We start from the raw sequence: 21,588 nt of genomic DNA on the forward strand, positions 1-21,588 counted from the left end.
CCCTGATTTTTTTCTGACAAATTACACTACACTTTATGGAAATGTAACATTTTGTATGAATGGGAAAGATAGGCCTGGCTGCATGCTAATGAGGGACACAAAGTAGCCTCTTATTTGCAACTGGCCCAGACCTTTCCATTAGCAAATTAAAATCTGTTCAAATTTATTTACTAATATATTAGAAGAAGCTTCAGGCTAACCCCTTGACCTGTATTATATAGCAAACAACTGTAGCAGTGAAAATAATTAACAGCATGGAATGTACCTCCTGTTTATTTCTTCTTCATGCCCAGGGGTCAGCTGTATTAGTGGGGTTTGCCATCTGCATTTGGTTCCAAGGGTATATTTACTTAAAAATTATCAATTATAGTTTTAAATAGCTGCCCTTAATTGCAGTCTTCTTAGTTAAGTGTGATACATATCGTATGTGTGCTTTGTGTTTGTGTATTATATCACCTGTTTCTGATCAACTCTGAGCGGAGTGTATTCATTTCAAAATAATGTGTCTGGAAGCCTGGTGTGGTGTTTGTGTTTACTGCACCATCCCCAAAGCCATGGCTTTGTTCTGCTCATTTAGTAATACTGGCTGATTAGGGCTCATTCTCTGTATCCCGGAGAGCCCACCTTTCAGTTATTATGTAGAGCCTTGAGAGGAAGGATGGGCTGCAGAGGGCCTGAAACTGGCAACATGAAAGTCAAAGCCTGTGAGTCCTCCAGGGAAGAAAACGTGCAATGGGCTTTGCTGACCTCTGCTGTCTGATTTAAAAGGAAATAGTGCTTTTACTGGATGCGCAGTTGTTTAAAAGAATCCTTGAATGTTCCCATCATATTCTGCCAAAGACAACATTTATTTTTTGAGGCCAGGTCACATGTAATCCAAGGTAGATGGAACTCACAGCTGAGGGTGACTTTGAACTTTTGATACTGCCTCAGTTTCCCAAATGCTAGGATTATCTTCGGTTGTACAACATCCTACTAAGTTTTATATAGTGCTGGGGATAGCATGCAGAGCCTCATGCTGGGTAGGCATTCTATCACCTGAGTGGTGTCTCCGGTCTTGACCATAATTTTTGAGCAACAGAAGTGATATCAATAATAACAATTATGATAGCAAGTTCACATAGGCATTACCAGGAGGGTATGTTCTGTGTCTCATCCAAGATCTCAAGAGCCAAATCTTTCACAGGTAACATTCTAAACCAGTGTCAGGAATTTTCACACTATTCTTTTGTTGTAATGAAAAAAAATCTTCTGTTACAAAATTTCCAAACGTCCTGGAAGTTTATATTAATATTTGTGTTGGGATCATTTTATGATGAGAAAGACATTGGGGTAAATGTGAGGCATAAGGATGAGGGCAGAAATGGAATTTTAAGTTGTATGAGCAGTATCAGGGACAGAGCAGTTGGGTGAAAGGGAAACTAACTTGAAAGACCCAGGGAACCACAGAATCCCCTTGGTGCTCCTCTATCGGCCAAGGAATCTCGGAAGCAATTATAAGTCAAGACAACCAGAGTCAGGACCAGTCTTGGGTGAATTCTTTCATCTTGGCATCTCTGCAGTTCTACTTGACAAAGCATTAGGCTAAGAAACCTTTGATCTTGATGGATAGAATGATGCATGCGTTTAATCCCAGCATTCAGGAGACAGAGATAGGTAGATCCCTGAGTTCAAGGCCAGCCACGTCTACAGTGTACATTTCAGGACATTCAGGACTACACAGAGAAAACCTGTCTCAGAAAATAAAATAAAAAAGAAAGAAAAGAAACTTTGACCTTAGCTACTTGAACATAGTCCTATCACCAACTAAGGACTGATTCAGCTCATTTTCCTGTTTTCTTCTTAACCCAGCCTGGATAGATACCTTGCTTCTTGCATGTGTAAAGTGGAGACAGCAGTTATTTCCTTGTGTCATGGGTATGATACAATGATCCCACCAAAGGCACTGGCTATATGACAGGAGTCAGTGTGTCCAGAACTGCAGATTAAAAGGCTCCAAGAAATCTATTTAGTCCTTTAATGAGTCTAAAGTCAAAGGTCCCAAGGTGCCAAACACACGTACCAGCATCCTCAGCCTCTAATGATGGTTCAGTTAAAATTTGGGTCCAGTATATATTGCATGCTTTGGAAAAAAGTGAATTGTTTTCCAGTTTTACGTATTCTTAGTCAAATATTTTTTTCTAAACAGTTATTGAGATTCCATTATACTATTCTTTCAATATAATATTTTTATTGATTACTTTGGAATTTCACATAATGCACTCTGATCACACTCATTTGCTAGTCCTCTTGGGTCCGCTCTCCCCCCATCCTTATAACCTGACCCCCAAAAAGGAGGAGATGGAGAAATCATACCAAGTCCAGTTTGTGTCGCTCATATATCACTGGAGCTCGGTCAAACACCCAGTAGCCTGCTGCTCAAAGAAAACTGAGTTCTTCTACACCCCCACCATAAGCCATTAATTGTCGAGAGTTACACTTCAGCATGCATATCACAATTTCTAAGAGTTCTTTTCAATGCATTCCTAACAAGCCTATTTAATTTGGGGGGTTGGATAGGGTAGTGGGGAGAGGTTGCCACAGAAGCCTTCTATGTCTCTCATTCTCCACCATGAGTCTTCAGTTATCCATACCTCTGTAAATGTAGCTTCCTTGTCCTTTATGGTCAGTGGGAGCATGGACCATGGATATCCACAAGGTCTCTGGTGCCAGCATATACCATGGACTTCAGCATGCTCTCTGGTGGCAGTACAGACCACATCAGCACAGCCTTCTGCTGCAGAAAGGGCCTCAGACACTATTGGTAGCCTTCTGCTGCCAGAACAGGGCACACACACCAATCTGGCCTCTGGACAAAGGCCACTGACACCATATGATCCTCAAATATAGCTAAGTGCATTCAGAACTTAAGTTAATCATCATCAAATATTTGTAGTGGCCAGTAATAAAGGTATTATTATTTCTTCTTTAGAAAAGGAAACTAAAGTATATAGAGGACACATAGAAGAAAAGTTTTTTTTTCAAAATTATCATAGAATTTTTACATTTAAAAATACCATTCAAGATCTGAGAGTATGATTTAGCCATTAAGGTGCTTGCTGGACAAGCATGAGCATCTTGAGTTTGGACCCCTAGGACATATGTTAAAAGCCAGTCATGGTATCTGGTCTGCTGCAGCTTCACGGTGTCTTCCCTGTTCCAATGACTACAGTTAAAAATGTTTTGATGCTTTTATATGTCATATGTGTTGCTATCTTAATATTAATATCTTAATTTTTTTAAAGACTAATCTTACCCATCTACTTGTGCCAGTGATGATATTTTCCAATTTTAGGAAGAAAAATCATATTAGATTAAGAAGAAGTTATAGAAAACTAACTTTTCCAAAACATGGTCTAGCCTTTCGTTTGTCCTTACCACTGTCTGTATCCTTCTGAGTGGTAATACAGTTACACTCGAATGTCTTATGGATTTCCTTTTAGGTTTCTCTGTAGAGATTATTGTTTTGAAAACCTTGTCTTTTATTAACATATGTTGATGTGTATATTAATGTTTGGGTCTGGAGTAATCTCCAAAGGCCCATGTGTTAAAAGCTTGGTGCACAACTTCAAGCTATTGGGAGTGCATGGAATCTGTAAAAGCCAGAGCCTGGTAGGAGGTCTTTTGGTTACTGGAGGAATGTCTTTGAAGGAGAGAGTGGGACCTGGCCCTTGAACTTTCTCTGCTTTTAGATCCCAGACACAAAGTAAGTGCCTGCTCCACCACATGCTGCTCCATGATGTCCTGCTTCATCACAGTTGCAAAAGACATCAAGGCCAATTGATCATCAACTGAAACCTTCAAACAGTGCACATTCACTGTCGCTGGCATTTATATAGTGAGGAAAGGCTGATTAACACAACGGGGTACCATGTGATATTTCTGTCATTGTTATTGGTATTTGAAAGAGTTTAACTAGTTCTTGAATGATGGATAAAATTTGGATTTAAGGAACAAATATGACACAAGTGAAGACAAGTGAAGAAAATAAAAATGTAGTGCTGAGGGGAATTAAGGGTTAATTATGGGCAGAGAAGTTCCGTATAGATCTTTGGTAAATTTCTCTGATAACACACGCTTTACTGTCTTGATAGTGCTATTATGGTGGTTCTTGAAATGTGTGAAATAGGAAAATGAGTCTTTTAGTCTAATGCAAAATAAGTCGAATTTATTGAGAACCATGAGTTAGATGAACAAATTCTGCCACCTTGTGGTTATTCTGCTGTATGTGCAATATAATTCCATCAGACTAGAAAGTATACAGGGATTCAAATTGTTATGTTATGGGTAACACAATGCCGCTGCCGCCTGGTTTTACATATGATGAAAGTGAGACCCAGACAGAGAACGGTCCCTGATAAAGCTCACACAGATGCTTAGCAACCTAGCTTGGATCTCTTTATTTCTGATCAATTCATTTTGTTGTGTCATGGGGGCATTTCTATAATTTTGCAAATATGGGGAAAACTAAAAGAAATTTGTCATAACTTTAAATTCTAGAGAATCATCTGCACATTATTTTAGGTAATTTCTAAGGCATTTAAATCATCGTATGTGTGCGGCTGGTAGTGTTTGGGGATTTGGAGGGAGGTGCCTGCTGACAGCTTTCTGGGTTCTCCTAATGTTGGCCAACTTCTGAGACCCATTATGTTTGGGCATTCTGCTTCAGTGAGTGAATCTATGCCACTCACTGAGTATCTAGGACTTTGGATATTGTTGAAGCCCTTTGCAGCTTTCTTCATAGTCTAAGAAAATCTAAGCGGTGTGCGAATGGATGTGCCTTAGTATGCATATCACAGTCATTGGAAGTGTGCCTCTGCCTCAGTGCAGCGACAGATTAAAAAAAAAATAAGCTGAAGTCAGTGGTCAGTTTCACTCTGCCGATGAAAACCTGACAGCTATAGTGTCTTTGTCAGGGTCTGTATTCCTGCACAAACATCAGGACCAAGAAGCAAGTTGGGGAGGAAAGGGTTTATTCAGCTTACACTTCCACATTGCTGTTCATCACCAAAGGAAGTCAGGACAGGAACTCACACAGGGTAGGAAGCAGGGCTCAGCTTGCTTTCTTATAGAACCCAGGACTATCAGCTCAGGGATGGCACCACCACAATGAGCCCTCCACACTTGATCACTAATTGAGAAAATGCCTTACAGCTGGATCTCATGGAGGCCTTTCCTCAAAGGAGATTCCTTTCTCTGTGATATTTCTAGCTTGTGTCAAGTTGACACACAAAACCAACCTAATACCTATAGTCTTTTTATTTTATCTTTTAAAATTTGTGTATTTCTTTGTCTATGTGGATATGGGCACATGTGAGTACAGTTGCCATTGGAGTTCAGAAGAGGGTGTCAGAGCCCCTGGACCTGAAGTTACAGATGGCTGCTATCTATCCAGTGCAGCTGCTAGGAACTGAACTTGATTTCTCTACAAGAACAGTAGGTTCTCAACTATGGACCTATCTCTTTTCAGCTCCTACTTTTTATTTCATTAAAAAGGTGTGTGTGTGTGTGGTGTGTGTGCGCGCGCGCACGCGTGCGCGTTTGTGTGAATTCTAAGAGAGGTTACATTCTTAGGATTGTTACAATCTTTTTACAGATTGATTTCTCACACAGGCTTGGGGGCAGCTGCTCTGTGTAGTACCCAGGTACTTTAAAATTATTCATTTTGTTTACTGTCATTGCTGGGTATGTTTAGTATGTGTGTGTATGAGTGCACACATGCCATGGCACATACACTTTGCAGAGTCGTTTCTCTCCTGTCTTTTACATAGGTCCTGGGGATCTAGCTCAAGTCATCAGACCTGCACAGCCTGTACCAGCCGACCCATCTAGCTAGTCCTGATATGTTCATCTTCTGAAAAGAAATTAGAAGAGGAGGTTAAGTGGAATACTCTACATCTTTACGCATCCAAATTGGTCTTGGAGCCATGATAAGTCCTTGTATTCCCTTTCTCTCAGATCCCCACTGTCTAGTCAAAATTCACTTCGTATCCTTCACAGGGCTTTGTGATCATGTAAACTTGCATTCCTTCTCAGTCAAGGATTGCTGTACTTCCTCATTCACAGTTACAATGGGAGCTTAGGATACACCAAAGTGGAGGATCCAAATCCGTACATCAGGGTTGTAGCTCATCTGTCAACTTGATACAACCTAGAACCATCTGGGAAGAGAGCCTCAGTGAGGGGTTTGATACATCCCATTGGGCTGTGGTATGTCTGTGTATGGCTGCATGTGTGTTGATTGTCATAACAGATTAAGGGAGACCCACCCTAATATGGCCAGCATCTCTGAAAGCAGGCCAAATAAAAGGACATTGCAGAAGGAAAGGATTTTGGCATTGGTTGGTATGAATTGATGCTGCAGGGCCCATTGGCAGCTGCTGTCTTTGTTAATATGAACATTCTAGTTACGAATCCATTTTGACAGTCCTGTTCTGGTCATTGAGAATGGATAACTCTTATCAACTGTGTAGGTTGTATTTTCTACTTGCTAAATGTGTCTCCATACTACATTCTATATAAGCAAGTTGTCCAATTTTGCTATTCCTTTTTTCCTCTCTTTTTTTCCATTAATTATTTTATTTATTTACATTTCAAATATTATCCCCTTTCCTGGAGGGGTTTTCCACTTTGCAACCCCCTATACCATCCCCTCTCCCCTGCCTTTATGAGGATGTTCCTGGTTTAGTGCCTGGGAGCTCTGGGAGGGGTCTAGTTAGTTGATATTGTTGTTCTTCCTATGGAGTTACAACCCCCCTCAGCTCCTTCAGTCCCTTCTCTAACTCCTCCATTGGGGACCCCGTGCTCAGTCCAATGGTTGGCTGCGAGCATCTGCCTCTGTATTTGTCAGGCTCTGGTAGAGCCTCTCAGGAGACAGCTATATCAGGCTCCTGTCAGCAAGCACTTCTTGGCATCCGCAATAGTGTCTGGGTCTGGGTTTGGTGTCTGTATATGGGATGGATCCCCAGGTGGGGCAGTCTCTGGATGGCCTTTCCTTCAGTCTCTGCTCTACTCTTTGTCCCTGTATTTCCTTTAGACAGGAACAATTCTGGGTTAAAAATTTGGCGATGAGTGGGTGGCCCCACCCCCCAACCAGGGGCCTTGCATAAACTCTGGATATGCTCTCTCCATAGGTTCTCTCTCCACTTTGTTGGGCATTTCAGCTAATCTCATCCCACTTGGGTCCTGGATACCTTTCACTTTCCTAGCCCCTGACTTTCTGGTGTCTACCACAGTTCTCAATACCCCATTGCTACACACCTTTGTTCAATTTTTTGACCATCTGTATATCATCCCAGTCTTCTCCTATACATGATCCTGCCCCCTTTTTCCCCTCCCCTCCTCTTCCTCCCAAGTTTCTCACACTCTCTACCTCCTGTGATTATTTTGTTCCCACTTCTAAGAAGTACTGAAGCATCCACACTTTGGTCTTCCTTCTTCTTGAGTTTCATGTGGTCTGTGAATTGTATCTTAGGTATTCTGAGCTTTTGGGCTAACATCCACTTATCAGTGAGTACACACCATGTGACTATTCTTTTTCTTTTTCTTTTGTGACTGGGTTACTTCATTCGGGATGATATTTTCTAGTTCCATCCATTTACCTAAGAATTTCATGAATTCATTGTAATAGCTGAGTAGTACTCCATTGCATAAACGTACCACATTTTGTATATCTATTCCTCTGTCAAAGGACATCTGGATTCTTTCCAGCTTCTGGCTATTATAAATAAGGCTGCTATGAACATAGTGCATGTGTCCTTGCTATATGTTGGAACATTTTTGGGTATATGCCCAGGAGTGGTATAGCTGTGTTCTCAGGTAGTACTATGTTCAGTTTCCCGAGGAAACACCAGACTGATTTCCAGAGTTGTTGTACTGCTTGCAATCTCACAAACAATGGAGGAGTGTTCCTCTTTCTCCACACCCTCGCCAGCATCTACTGTCACCTGAGTTTTTAATCTTAGCCATTCTGACTGGTGTGAGATGGAATCTCAGGGTTGTTTTGATTTGCATTTCCCTGATGTCTAAGGATGCTGAACATTTTTTTAGGTGCTTTTCAATCATTCATTATTCCTCAGTTAAGAATTTTTTCTTATAAAAATTCAGCCCTGGTTCTGTATATCTACCTTATATCTTATCATGATTCCAGTAGATGATGTACAAGGCAACCTCTAGGTGTCTTTTCTTTCTATGAAAGGAGTTGCTGTGTACACATGTGCACACAACTGGGAATCAACAATGAGTTTGTCGTTCACGGGAGACACAAGTGAAGCTTGCAGAAATGTTGGGCTATGTGGTCCTGGACTACAGACTCTCTTTGCTTGAATACACCAGTACAAATTGTCATTACTCTGCACAAGGCTAAATGAGCAAAATCTATTTGAAGGTATCTTGTTTTTAAACATGGTCAGATTCTAATTTTTTCTTTTTGCATTAAAATTCAACTATGGATGTATATGAATTGAAATAAATGGAGATAATTTTTCTCCCCCAAAAAGAATTCTTTGTTTAGCTCGGTAGCCCATTTTTAAGTAGGGTTATTTGGTTCTCTGGAGTCTATATTGGATATTACCCCTCTATCAGATGTAGGATTGGTAAAGATCTTTTCCCAATCTGTTGGTTGCCGTTTTTGTCCCATTGACAGTGTCCTTTGCCCTACAGAAACTTTGCAATTTTATGAGGTCCCATTTGTCAATTCTTGATCTTAGAGCATATGCCATTGGTGTTCTGTTCAGGAACTTTTCCCCTGTGCCCAAGTATTCGAGGCTCTTCCCCACCTTCTCTTCTATTAGTTTCAGTGTATCTAGTTTTATGTGCAGATCCTTTATCCACTTGGACTTGAGCTTTATACAAGGAGATAAGAATGGATCGATTGGCATTCTTCTACATGCTGACCTCAATTTGGACTAGCACCATTTGTTGAAAATGTTGTCTTTTTTCCACTGGATGGTTTTAGCTCCTTTGTCAAAGATCAGGTGGCCATAGGTATATGGGTTTGTTTCTGGGTCTTCAATTATATTTCACTGATCTTCCTGCCCATCTTTGTACCAGTATCATACAGTTTTTATCACGATTGTTCTGTAATACATCTTGAGGTCGGGGATGGTGATTCCCCCAGAATTTCTTTTATTGTTGAGAATAGTTTTCACTATCCTGGGTTTTTGGTTATTCCAAATGAATTTTCAGATTTCTCTTTCTAGCTCTATGAAGAATTCAGTTGAGATTTTGATGGGGATTGCATTGAATCTGTAGATTGCTTTTGGCAAGATGGCCATTTTATTATATTATTGCTACTAATCCATGAGCATGTGAGATCTTTCTATCTTTTGAGGTCTTCTTCAATTTCTGTCTTCAGAGACTTGAAGTTCTTTTCATATAGATCTTTCACTTGCTTGCTTAGAGTCACACCAAGATATTTTATATTATTTGTGACTATTGCGAAGAGTGGTGATTCTCTAATTTCTTTCTTAGCCTGTTTATCCTTTGAGTAGAGGAATGCTACTGGTCTGAGTAATTATTTAAAACTGCTGCTGGTCAAGTCAACTATCTAAGCTGCGGTGGCTCTGCCTAGCTCAGCTGTCATGTTCCGTGGCCAGAGGCCACATGTGCTACAGCTAGAAACAGCCAGCCAGAAAGAAACACCAGCCCTGCCACCCACAAGACGCCAGCGTGGGAGATGACTCTGTCAATCTTCCAAGCTGTCTCTGCAAGGCTGGGCATTGCCCAGACCATCCCGCCAACCACTCAGGCTGGATATAAATGAGACTCTAATGCTTAGATTATCTAAAGGCTTTATATGTTTGGTAAAACTCAATAACAAGATGCTCATACAATCAAAAGTGTAACCCAATACCCAACCTAGATATACCAAATACCTTTGAGTGCTGGAGACATGTGCACATCCGCCTCCATGTTCCCCTTACCCCCGCTCTCTCTCTCATTCCTCTCTCCTAGCTCCTCCTCTTCTTTCTCTTTTCCTCTCCTTACTCCTCCTCTTCCTCTCATTACTCCTTCTACCTTAGCTCCTCCTACAAATTTTATATTCAGCCACTTTGCTGAAGTTGTTTATCAGGTTTAGGAGTTCTCTGGTGGAAGTTTTTGGGTCACTTAAGTATACTATCATATCATCTAAAAATAGTGATATTTTGACTTCTTCCTTTCCAATTTGTATCCCTTTGACCTCCTTTTGTTGTCTAATTGCTCTGGCTGGGACTTCCAGTACTATACTGAATAGGTAGGGAGAGAGTGGGCAACCTTGTCTAGTCCCTGATTTTAGTGGGACTGCTTCAAGTTTCTCTCCATTTAGTTTGATGTTGGCTACTGGTTTGCTGTACATTGCTTTTACTATGTTTAGGTATGGGCCTTGGATTCCTGATCTTTTCAAGACTTTTACCATGAAGGGGTGTTGAATTTTGTCAAATGCTTTCTCAGCATTTAATGAGATGATCATGTGTTTTTTTCTTTGAGTTTGTTTACATAGTGGATTATGTTGCTGGATTTCCATATATTAAAGCATCCCTGCATCCCTGGGATGAGGCATACTTGATCATGATGGATGATTGTTTTGATATGATCTTGGATTCAGTTTGTGAGAATTTTATTGAGTATTTTTGTATCGATTTTCATAAGGGAAATTGGTTTGAAATTGGGATTGTTCTTTGTTCAATTTTGCTGTTCTTTTTTGAGATTATTTTGTGTATCTGCTAAAATTTTACCTAAATTTTGTAGTCAGCTTATCCAATTCTGCCAGAAAAATATAAGTCTGCTGAGATTTTAGGATTATATTAGTCAGTTTGAGAATAATTTCTATTGAATACTAACTTCATAGACATGGAATACTGGCTTAAATCTATGCTTTGTCTTGGCATTACTTTGTTGTTTTAAACTTTTATGTCTTGAATTTATATACATGTTTATATCATGAGTGATCTTTTATAATAATAAAAACATATTAGAGTTTTTAAAATTTTCATGTGTCTACTGAGATTATGCCAGTATTTCTTTATACAGCTAACATAGGCCATTAGTACATTGAGTGATTTTTTTTTCATTTAGAATGCACTTACATTTTTGGAACAAACTCTGCTGGTTGTGGCGTAAGGTCCTATTAAATGCTGCAGCTTCTGTTTAAGATTGTTTGACTAAGAACTTTTGCATCATGTTGATCTATATTATTCTTAAATTGGTTTTGGCTTTGACGTCAGAGTGAGACTGGTCTCATAGAGTGTATTAGGGTATTAGAATATATTTTATCTATTTTTGGAAGAGTTTGTGCAGAACTGCTAATTCTAAAAATGTTTCAAACTAATCTGGCCCTGAACTTTTCTTTGTGGGATTTAAGATTACTAATTAGATCTTCTTTCTGGTGATACATCAACATGTTTTTAATTCATTTTTTAGAAACTTAGCATCTTTCCTTCCTTCCTTTTTTGCATATTTAAATACATATGCATGAGCATTTTGCCTGCATGAGTGTCTGGTCACATGTATCTGCAGAGGGCAGAAGAGGGTAGAATTTTTAGATTAACTTTAAAGGATGGCACAGGAATAGTCAGGCAGGTATTGCCAATCCCAAAGAGTGGTAGTAATTATTCCCCGTTTTGTTGGTAGTGCCTCTCAAGTGTTTCTAGTCAGGGTAGTTTAGCCATGATGAGTTCTCTTATTTTTCTGCTTCTTTGGAAAGGACTTTACTTATCCAATTTATTTTTTAGTTTCCCATTCATTCATTCATTCATTCATTCCTTTATTCGTTGTGTTCATATACCTGTGTGTGACACACACACACACACACACACACACACACACACACATTCATGTAGGGAACAAAGAACAGAGTGTGGGAGGGACTTGGTTCTCTCCTTCTACCATATGGGTCCTGAGGTTTGAACTCAGGTCATCGGGTATGGTGTTAAGTGCTTTTAACCAATGAGCCATCTTGTTAGACACCCTCTCTCTCATTTTTGAGGGGTACTTATACTGGATATTAAATTTCTGTTTGGAAATGTTTTTTTTCTTCAGTAATTTGAGTAATCTCCCTGTTGTCTTTAGGTTTTGTAAGTTTTCTGCTGAGCACATGTTTTGCAGTATGCATAAGGATGGCAGGGGACAACTTGTGAGTGTTGGCTCTCTTTCTGCCATGTGGGTTCTTGGGATTGAACTCTGGTTACTCTTTTTGATCTGCTGAGCCATCCAAATGGTCCAGTTCTTCCTGCTTCCACCTCTTGAGTGCTGGGACTACAGGAAAATGCTACCACACTAGATGTGGTTCTAGACATGAATGGTAGACAAATATTTTACAAGCTGAGTGACTACATTCCCATTCTTGTCCAATACTTCTAATATATTTTGACCACAACCTGCCTTGAAGTTTTTAAATTGAATTTTGTTAGGGTCCTTTGGGCTTCTTGGAACTACCTGTCAGTATCTCGTTGAAGATTTGAGAAGCCACAATAAAATTAAGTTTTTAATATCTCCTCCTTTCTTCACCTTCTGCAATTCTCTTATAAGTAAAAAGATGTTCTTTATTTTTAAATTTTATTTTTCTTATTCTCCTCCATCATCATTGTGTAAGTTGCTTAATTTGAGATGGTCCTCTAGTTCTGAAATTCTTTCCTGTCAGTGCCCAAGTGTTCTATTTAGTTGAGGAAGCTATTGTATTTTTTATTTCATTTATTCAAGGTTCCAAGATGCTTGATTGGTTCTTTTCAATGAATTTTCCTCTTTGGGCGAATTACTCATTCACATGCTGAGTTGTTTTCCTCATCTTTGTATTCTTTATCTGTGTTGTCTTTATCTGCATTGTATCTCAGTGAGTTTCCTTGGAAACATAATTTTAAAATCTGTTCTGAGCATTTTCAGATTTCCTTCAAACTCCTGCCTCTTTTGGAAGACTTACTGTTCTTCGTAAGTGTCCTGTTTCTCCTATCCCTGCCTTGATGCCTGCACTTTTGTCAGGATTGTTTTTCTAGTTTTAGGAAGTGGAGTACTAAAACTAAAGAATATATGAGCCCTTTGCCTATCCCCAAGGACAAACTTGAGTGATGCTGAGACATTTTGCACCAGAATCTACAGTTTCTAGATCTTATCCTATATTTCTTCAGTCAGTGCAGGAGTGAGTAGGGGCTGTTGAACTTTTTAAGGTATGATCTTTGGTAGGTTGACCATGTTCCAGGGCAGGCCAAGAGGAGTTAGGAAATACAAACTGAATTTTATGGGAGAGATTCGGGAAAGAGACAGGAGAAGACAGAGACAGGGGGAGAGAAGAGATGGGAGGAGAACATGAAGTTGGGTGGACAGCGAGATATCAGGTGGATCAGTTCTTACATCTGTAGCACTTCATGGCTTAGGTAGCAACCTTCCCAGATGCCTATGCACATTCATTGTTGAAACTGAGAAACTTTGGGCTCTGTTTCACCACTGGCGTCTGCAGAGTCAGGAGAAAATCTCCCTTCGATCAGGCTAAGAAAGTGTGGGTGTCAACAGGTTTTGCAGTTGCATTCTGGAGCTGTAGAACTCAGCCCCTAGTCCTGGACTACCAGGGCTGCAATATTCATCCTCCTATCTCCTGATGCAATGGCTTGGGTGACATATGTATCCCATCCTGAGGAGCTGGGGAAAAGACCCACCTAGATCACAATGGAGCTAAGGATGCTGGCCAGGATTTTTCTCAGCTCTTGGCGCACAGAATGGACTTGGATTTTACAGTGTTAGCTATAGTTTTGAAATGGTAGGTTACAGATGAAATCTTTATCCTTCTCCCCACTCTCCAGGCAAAGGCAGGGTAGGTCTCAGGCTTCTGGCCATTGCAACTGCTGAAGCTGCTAAACTGGAGGGTTTGTGCTCTATCTAGCTAGACTGTCATTGAAACAAGACTCTGGAAGAGCCCGGTGTTCTCCTGCCAAACAATAAGCCATGATGACAGCTACCAGTACCTCTTATAAAGGAGTTTGGCCTCTGAATGGTTGGGGATGGCTATAATGATCTCTTTCTTTGCTTCTTTTAGCTTTTAGTCACCTTAAAAGCAAATTTCTGGCAGGCTGCTGAACTGAGTGACAGACACCTGGGCTCTAGCTGTTGCTCTTTCATCAAGATGGAGCCATCTAGCCTGTCCTTGGGCATTGATACCCTCAGCCACCACAGCCCCAGCAGCTCATCAGACACCAGCTGTGGCTTTGGCATGGACCTGGGCACCCATGTCAATGGTCTGGACTCGCTGCCTATGTTTGCAGATGCTACAAGGGCTGTACTAGTAGTATCATGGCGGACTCAGCTATCAAGTGCGAGTACATGTTTAATGCCATCCCAAAGCACCTGTGCCTCATGTGCGGGGCACATTGCTTCTAGCTACCACTATGGAATGGCCTCCTACGAGGCTTGCAAGGCATTCTTCAAGAGAATAATTCAAGGAAACACTGAGTACAGCTGCCAACAAGTGTGAGATCACCAAATGGAGGCACAAGTCCTGCCAGGCCTGCCGATTCATGAAATGCTTCAAAGTGGGGATGCTGAAGAAAAGTGTGTGCCTTGACCAAGTACATGGAGGCTGCCAGAAGTACAGCCCCTATCTGAGCTTATACATTTCCCCACCTGCTAAAAAGCCATTGACTAAGATTGTCTCATATCTACTGGTGGCTGAGCTGGACAAGGTGTATTTTATGCCTCCTGATGATATACCTGAGGGAGATATCAAAGCCCTGACCACTCTCTGTGACTTGGCAGCTCAGGAGCTTGTGGTCTTCATTAGCTGGGCCAACCACATCCCAGGTTTCTTCAGTCTGTCACTTGGGGACCAGATGAGCCTGCTGCAGAGTGTCTGGATGGAGACCCTAATTCTGGGCATTGTGTACAGCTTGCTGCCTAACGATGACAAGCTGGCATATATGGATCATGGATGAGGAGCACTCTTGAGCACTCCTGACTGGGGGTTGCTGGAACTTTACGGAGCCATCCTGCAGCTGATATGCAGGTACAAGAAGCTCAAGATAGAGAAGAAAGTTTGTGATACTCAAGGCCCTGGCCCTTGCCAACTCAGATTCAGTGTACATCGAGAACCTGGAGGATATGCAGAAGCTTCAGGACCTGCTGCATGAGGCACCGCAGGACTATGAGCTGAGCCAGTGCCATGAGGAGCCACGGAGGATTGGCAAGCTGCTGCTGACACTGCCCCTGCTGCGGCAGACAGCAGCCAAGGCTGTGCAACACTTCTACAGTGTGAAACTGCAGGACAAGGTGCCCATGCACAAACTCTTCCTGGAGATGCTGGAGGCCAAGGTATGATGGCCCAGCACATGGATGGACATGATCCGTGTAGAGACCTCCACAGCTACCAGCCTCAACTTTTTGACACCTGCATTGGGGCTCTGAGCTGTCCCAGAAGAAGGGGGTTTTTGCTTCCTGGCCATGTGCAGACTCCTGGAGGCAGCAGATGGGGAAACGGGGATGGGAGGGTGGGGATGCGAGGCTCACCTGTCATATTTTCTTTGGCATTTTTTCCTTCTCCATGGGCAGTGCTAAGGCTTGGGCCAGGGCTGACTTCCTTTAGGGCTGGAGACCACTGGAGAAAGCATCCCTTCTCGCAAGGGATCCATTTCCAGACCACTCCCTATTTAGGACCTAGAGATACCTATATGGGCAGTACTTAGTGCCCAGCACCCAAGAGACTGAGAGTGGGTGCTCCTGAAGGTATTGGTGTCACCAAGGGCAGGCCCTTGGGGCAAGAGGTCTCTGTGGCCTCTCCTGAGTCTCTATACGTCCTCAGTCTATCTGGCTCCCTTCCCTTCTCCCTTTCTTCTTGTCCCAGTATACATATCTCTCAGTGGATGCTCCTGCTAGAGTAGCCACATCCCCATCTACAAGAAGCCCCCTCCCCTGCTTCCTGCCCTTACCTCAGCCAGCTGAGCTAACTTCAGGGCATGTACCTGGGAACTGAGAAAAGAGTTGGGTCCTGTACCCACTGCTCCCTGCCTATCATTTCCTCTTCTCCTCTTGGGCATGGCCAGTCTAGAAACCTATGGAAAATTCAGGACCTGGCTCTATCAGAGGGTACTTAGGGGACTCTCAGTCAAGGTCAGCAGCCTAGGTTGGGGTGTAGGATATCGTGTAGGATGGTGAGAGACCCAGAGGGGAAGTGTAATTGTACCTTGGAAAGGAAGGCTTCTAAAGGTCCCCCTCGCCCCCCCTCCTTACCTCATAAAAGGCAAGTAGGAGTGCCATAGGAGGGCAACCTCCTGGCATTTGCACCAGGGATGTTTGATGTAGCCCTCCTGGGTCAATTCCCGGCAAGACCCTGCAGTCTGGTTGTCGTATAGGGTACTCCACCAATCCATCCCAGTCCTAATAAACCCCTCAGCCTGAGGCATATGAACATGACTTTCCTCAATTTCTCCCACTCATAGGGTAGTCATGAGCTCATGCTGAGGTTCATAGGTTGACAGGATGTCCTAAAGATGACGTAGTTCATTCTGGAAAATGGACACGCCACTTTTCTGAGAAATCCTCCAGGTTTTACCTTCCTGATCCTTTCCTGGAGTGCAAGGGTTCTCTCCTTCAGGCTTTCTGGCACCTGCCACTGCTACTGGCTCTGCCTCTTTGGAGCACCTCTAGGAGCTTCTGGGACTCCAGATTGGAGGCTGGTCACTTCACATAGTTAATGCTAAACTTTCCTGGAGACCCTTCCCCTGCCCTTTTGCCCACACGGAATTACATCTCAGAGCCGAGCCGCTGGGTGAGTCGACGTCAAAGTGTTCATGCCTCTATGTGGGCTTTCCTTGTCACTGGTCCAAGACTGCTTAAATTGGGCTAACTCTTAGGGGATGGGCTTAGCAATTCTTGCCTCTGAAAACTACCCCCAGCCACACTGTGTGCCCAGAATTGTGGAAAACAGGTGTCACCTAAAATTTCACCTAGTTCTCAGCACTTCTTCTGGGCCTCCAAAACACACCAACAAAGGTTGGACAAATGCCCATAGATGTCTGAGTAGACACTGCTTTGAAGCAGCAGCAGTCAAGTGGGAGGCCTTGACTCTGCTCTACTAATGCAAGCACTCCTGTCTGAGAAACTTGTCACCAGAGGTGGCTGCTCACCCGCTGTCCCTAGAGAGAAACTATTTTTTACAAGGGGACACTTGTCACCAGATGTGGCTGCTCACCTGCTGTCCCTAGAGAGAAACTATTTTTTATAAGGGGACACTTGTCACTAGAGGTGGCTGCTCACCTGCTGTCCCTAGAGAGAAACTATGTTTTGCAAGCAAAGAGAATGGACCAGTTGAGTGCCAGTTGAGAGTGCTCTGTGGGAAAGCTGGGTCTCCTGGGCACCTGGAGCCCAGTTGTTCAAAGACTAGCCAGATGAGGGACATCTGTGGGGCCAGAGTGCTCAAAATAGGAAAACTGGAGAGATCTCCCTCCATCACCCACCTCCCCCAATCAGAGCAAAATCTCAGAATGTCTTCCATATCCATTTCTGGAACCCATGGAGAGGAGATCTCTCTTTGCTTGACTTAGGCATCTGCATTGGTCACTTCAACCTCCACTACAGACTCAATACTGACAGAAAGAATCTGTAACAATCTCAGAAGGACTATGATAATCAATGAATTACTTGTAAGTTCTCATTTGGAAATGATCCCATGTCTCGGAACCTCACCATGAGATGTTTTATTCCCGTAGTGATTTTTAATGTCTTGTAGGCATGCACACAAATCCTTTCACTTTCAGATTTTTCTCCTTTGTGCCTCTGATCAAGTCTGCACACACCTTCTCCAGTGACTTCATGTTGTGGCCAGTGAGCGTGAACTTGGTGAATTGCCACCACCCTGGTTCCAAGGGCATGTTTCCAGTATCTTTAAAATTACAGCTGCAGTTCAGCTTCCTGACCGACTTGTTCCTCAGCAGGAGCAAGCAGCAGTGAGTCAGGACGGGAGCAGACTGAACAGAGCTCCACTGTACACACCACCATGTCTCAGAAAGTGATCTTTAATTGTGTTTCTTACCCACAGCAGGAGGTAACGGTTTCTCCTGTAAATTACTACCAATTTCATTTCACACCTAGCCATTAATTGCTTGCTAGAGGTCCATAGTCTCTGTTTATCTCTCTTTAGGGGTATCAAAATAACTTGTCAGTAACAACCAACTCTCCTCCTTCTCTTCGATTATCACACCTGTTTTACAAATACTTAAACCAACTCAGTGGCAACAGGACACTTCTATGCAAGGACATTCATCATATTAGCACTAAGGAAATCCCTAGCTGTTGAGCCTTGGCCTTGTACCAGAGATTGTGTTCCAGCTAATAACCAGGGTACTAACCTCTTCCTAAACTGGACAAATGAGTGAGCTAGTTCAAAATTCCCATCTTAATACTATATTTCTTAGGCTGCTTTGTACCAGATAAGCCATTAACAGTACAGGTCCTCAAAAGTGGGTGCCAAGATGGGAGTGGGTATGTAAGAACACTTTGTATTTATTTTGAACTTTGTAATTTTTTTTTGCAATAGTAGTTTAACCTTCTTCCCTTTCCTGTCCTCCAAATCCTCCCACGTATCCTTCATGCTGTTTCAAACCCATGGCCTCTTTTAAAATAAATTACTATTTCATGAATATATGTATTTGTATATACATATATAACCTGTTGAGTCTGTATCATGTTACTTGTATGTATGTTTTTAGGGCTGACCATTTAACATCAGATAACTAATTAGTGTGACCTTTCCTGGAGAAGACCACATCTCCCACACCCAGTTTTCCTCAGATGCCTATAGTTCTTTGTGTAGGGCTGAGGCCTAGGAAGACTTTCCCCTTCCAGTTTGACATGGTCATTGGTGTCAGCTTTGTTTAACTCAGGTGATGGTAAGACTGTATAGGTGTAGCTCCTAACATTTTCTAGGATGATATTAGTTCCTCCTTGATCCTTTGGCTCTTACAATCTTTTCATCTTCTCTTCCATAGTGTTCCCAAAGCCTTAGCTGTGGGAATTGTTGTGTGAATATATCTACTGGGACTGTGCTCCACAAAGCTGAATACTGATTGGTTGTGGTTTTCTGTAATGATCTCTATCTATTGCAAAGAAAAGTTTCCTTGATAAGGGGTGAAGAGTAATAATTGCCAAATTTCTAAATCTGATGCTTAAAATATTTTCCATTAGGTAGTACAAGGACTATTATAGAAAACATTCATTTTTGTCTCCTGGGTCCTTTATCTATTCTTTTGTATGTTCTCCCAATATACCTTGAATTGACAAAAAGCTAACCAATATATATCTTAATGTGTCTCAGAAGTGTGCTCTTCTATATAAATATTTTACTTTATATTTTCTGAAATAGATATCTAAAAGTCAAGAATGATTTTACAAGAGTAGGTTTATGTGACCAAATATGTTTTATTTTTATAAGCAGAATATTTACATGATAGGCATATGTCTAAAATTGATATCTTTTTTTACTAGAGTGAAATGTTTTGTCTAATATTCCCCAAGGCTGTTGGGGTACATGGATGTACATAAGTAGTGTTAGCTCAACTCTGTCTATCAAATGGAGGCAGGTGACACAGGTAGGTAGAGGTACTGTGTGGGATTTCTTGTCAGAAAGAACACATTAATGTGGATGGTTACTAGAAGTGTTTTTTCTAAAAAAAATTAGTTTATTTTCAAAACCCTGTTTTAATCAGACAGGTTACAAATGTGGTAAGCAGGGAAAGAAGCAGTTTGCCATATGGCTTAGCTTGATGAAGTGTATCTACTTCCACCCTGGAAACTACCTATCCCATCCCCCCAACTCTGATTCTATGAGGATGTTCCTCCACCCACCCACCTACTCCCACCTCCCTGCCCTGGCATTGTCCTACACTGTTGCATTGAGCCTTCACAGGACCAAGGGCCTCTCTTCCCATTGATGCCTGACAAGGCCAACCTCTGTTACATATGCGGCTGGAGCCATTCTTTTACCTGCCTGTCTCTGTACCAATACCATACAGTTTTTTTTTTATCACCATTGATTTATAATATAGCTTGAGGTCAGGGATAGTGATTCACTCAGAAGTTCTTTTATTGTTGAGAATAGTTTTCACTATCCTGGGTTTTTGGTTATTCCAAATGAATTTGCAAATTGCTCTAACTCTGTGAAGAATTGAGTCGGAACTTTGATGGGGATTGCATTGAATCTGTAGATTGCTTTCAGCAAGATTACCATTTGTACTATATGGATTCTGCTAATCCATGAGCATGGGAGATCTTTCCATCTTCTGAGATCTTCTTCAATTTCTTTCTTCTGAGACTTGAAGTTCTTGTCATACAGGTCTTTCACTTTCTTGATTAGAGTCATACCACAGTATTTTATTTGTGACTATTGTGAAGGGTGGACTTTCCCTAATGTCTTTCTCAGCTTGTTTATATTTTGAGCAGAGGAAGGCTAGATTTCTTTGAGTTAATTTTATATCCAGCCACTTTGTTGAAGTTGTTTATCAGGTTTAGGAGTTCTCTGGTGGAAAATTTGGGGTCACTTAAGTATACTATCATACCATCTGCAAATAGTGATATTTTAACTTCTTGCTTTCCAATTTGTATCCTTTTGACCTCCTTTTGTTTTCTAATTGCTCTGGCTAGGAGTTCCAGTACTATATTGAATAGGTAGGGAGAGAGTAGGCAGCCTTGTCTAGTCCCTGATTTTAGTAGGATTACTTCAAGTTTCTCTCCATTTAGTTTGATGCTGGCTACTGGTTTGCTGTAAATTGCTTTTACTATGTTTAGGTATGGACCTTGAATTCCTGTTCTTTCCAAGGCTTTTACCATGAAGGAGTGTTGAATTTTGTCAAATGCTTTCTCAGCATTTAATGAGATGATCATGCATTTTTTTCTTTGAATTTGTTTATATAGTGGATTATGTTGCTGGATTTCCATATATTAAAGCATCCCTGCATTCCTGGGATAAGGCCTACTTGATCATAATGGATGATTGTTTTGATGTGTTCTTGGATTCAGTTTGTGAGAATTTTATTGAGTACCTTGTATCGATTTTCATATAGGAAATTGGTCTGATGTTCTCTTTCTTTGTTGGGTCTTTGTGTGGTTTAGGTATAAGTGTAATTGTGGCTTCACAGAACGAATTGAGTAGTGTTCCTTCTGTTTCTATTTTGTGGAATAGTTTGAAGAATATTGGTATTAGGTCTTTGCCGGTCTGATAGAATTTTGCACTAAACCCTGGGCTTTTTTTGGTTGGGAAACTTTTAATGACTTTTAATGACTGTCACTATTTCTTTAGGCACTATGGGACTATTTAGATGGTTTTTCTGATGCTGCTTTAACTTTGGTACCCGATATCTGTCTAGAATATTGTCCATTTCATCCCGGTTTTTCAGCTTAGTTGAGTATAGGCTTTTGTAGTAGGATCTGATGAATTTCCTTGGTTTCTGATTTTATGTGTCCCTTTTCATTTCTGATTTTGATAATTTGGATACTGTCTCTGTGCCCTCTGGTTAAGGGTTTATCTAGTTGATTTTTTCAAGGGACCAGCTCCCAGTTTTGTTGATTCTTTGTATAGTTCTTTTTGTTTCTACTTCATTG

The 21,588-nt window shown here is 41.5% G+C and overlaps 1 pseudogene; it reads left to right on the forward strand.

The window, feature by feature from the left end:
* LOC114609740 overlaps positions 1–15,315 on the forward strand; it is a 108,874-nt pseudogene extending 93,559 nt beyond the window's left edge.
* Positions 15,316–21,588: the final 6,273 nt, after the last annotated feature.

The sequence above is a fragment of the Grammomys surdaster genome, unplaced genomic scaffold (genome assembly GCF_004785775.1).
Source record: "Grammomys surdaster isolate TR1022 unplaced genomic scaffold, NIH_TR_1.0 125982, whole genome shotgun sequence".
Taxonomy (NCBI): Eukaryota; Metazoa; Chordata; class Mammalia; order Rodentia; family Muridae; genus Grammomys; species Grammomys surdaster.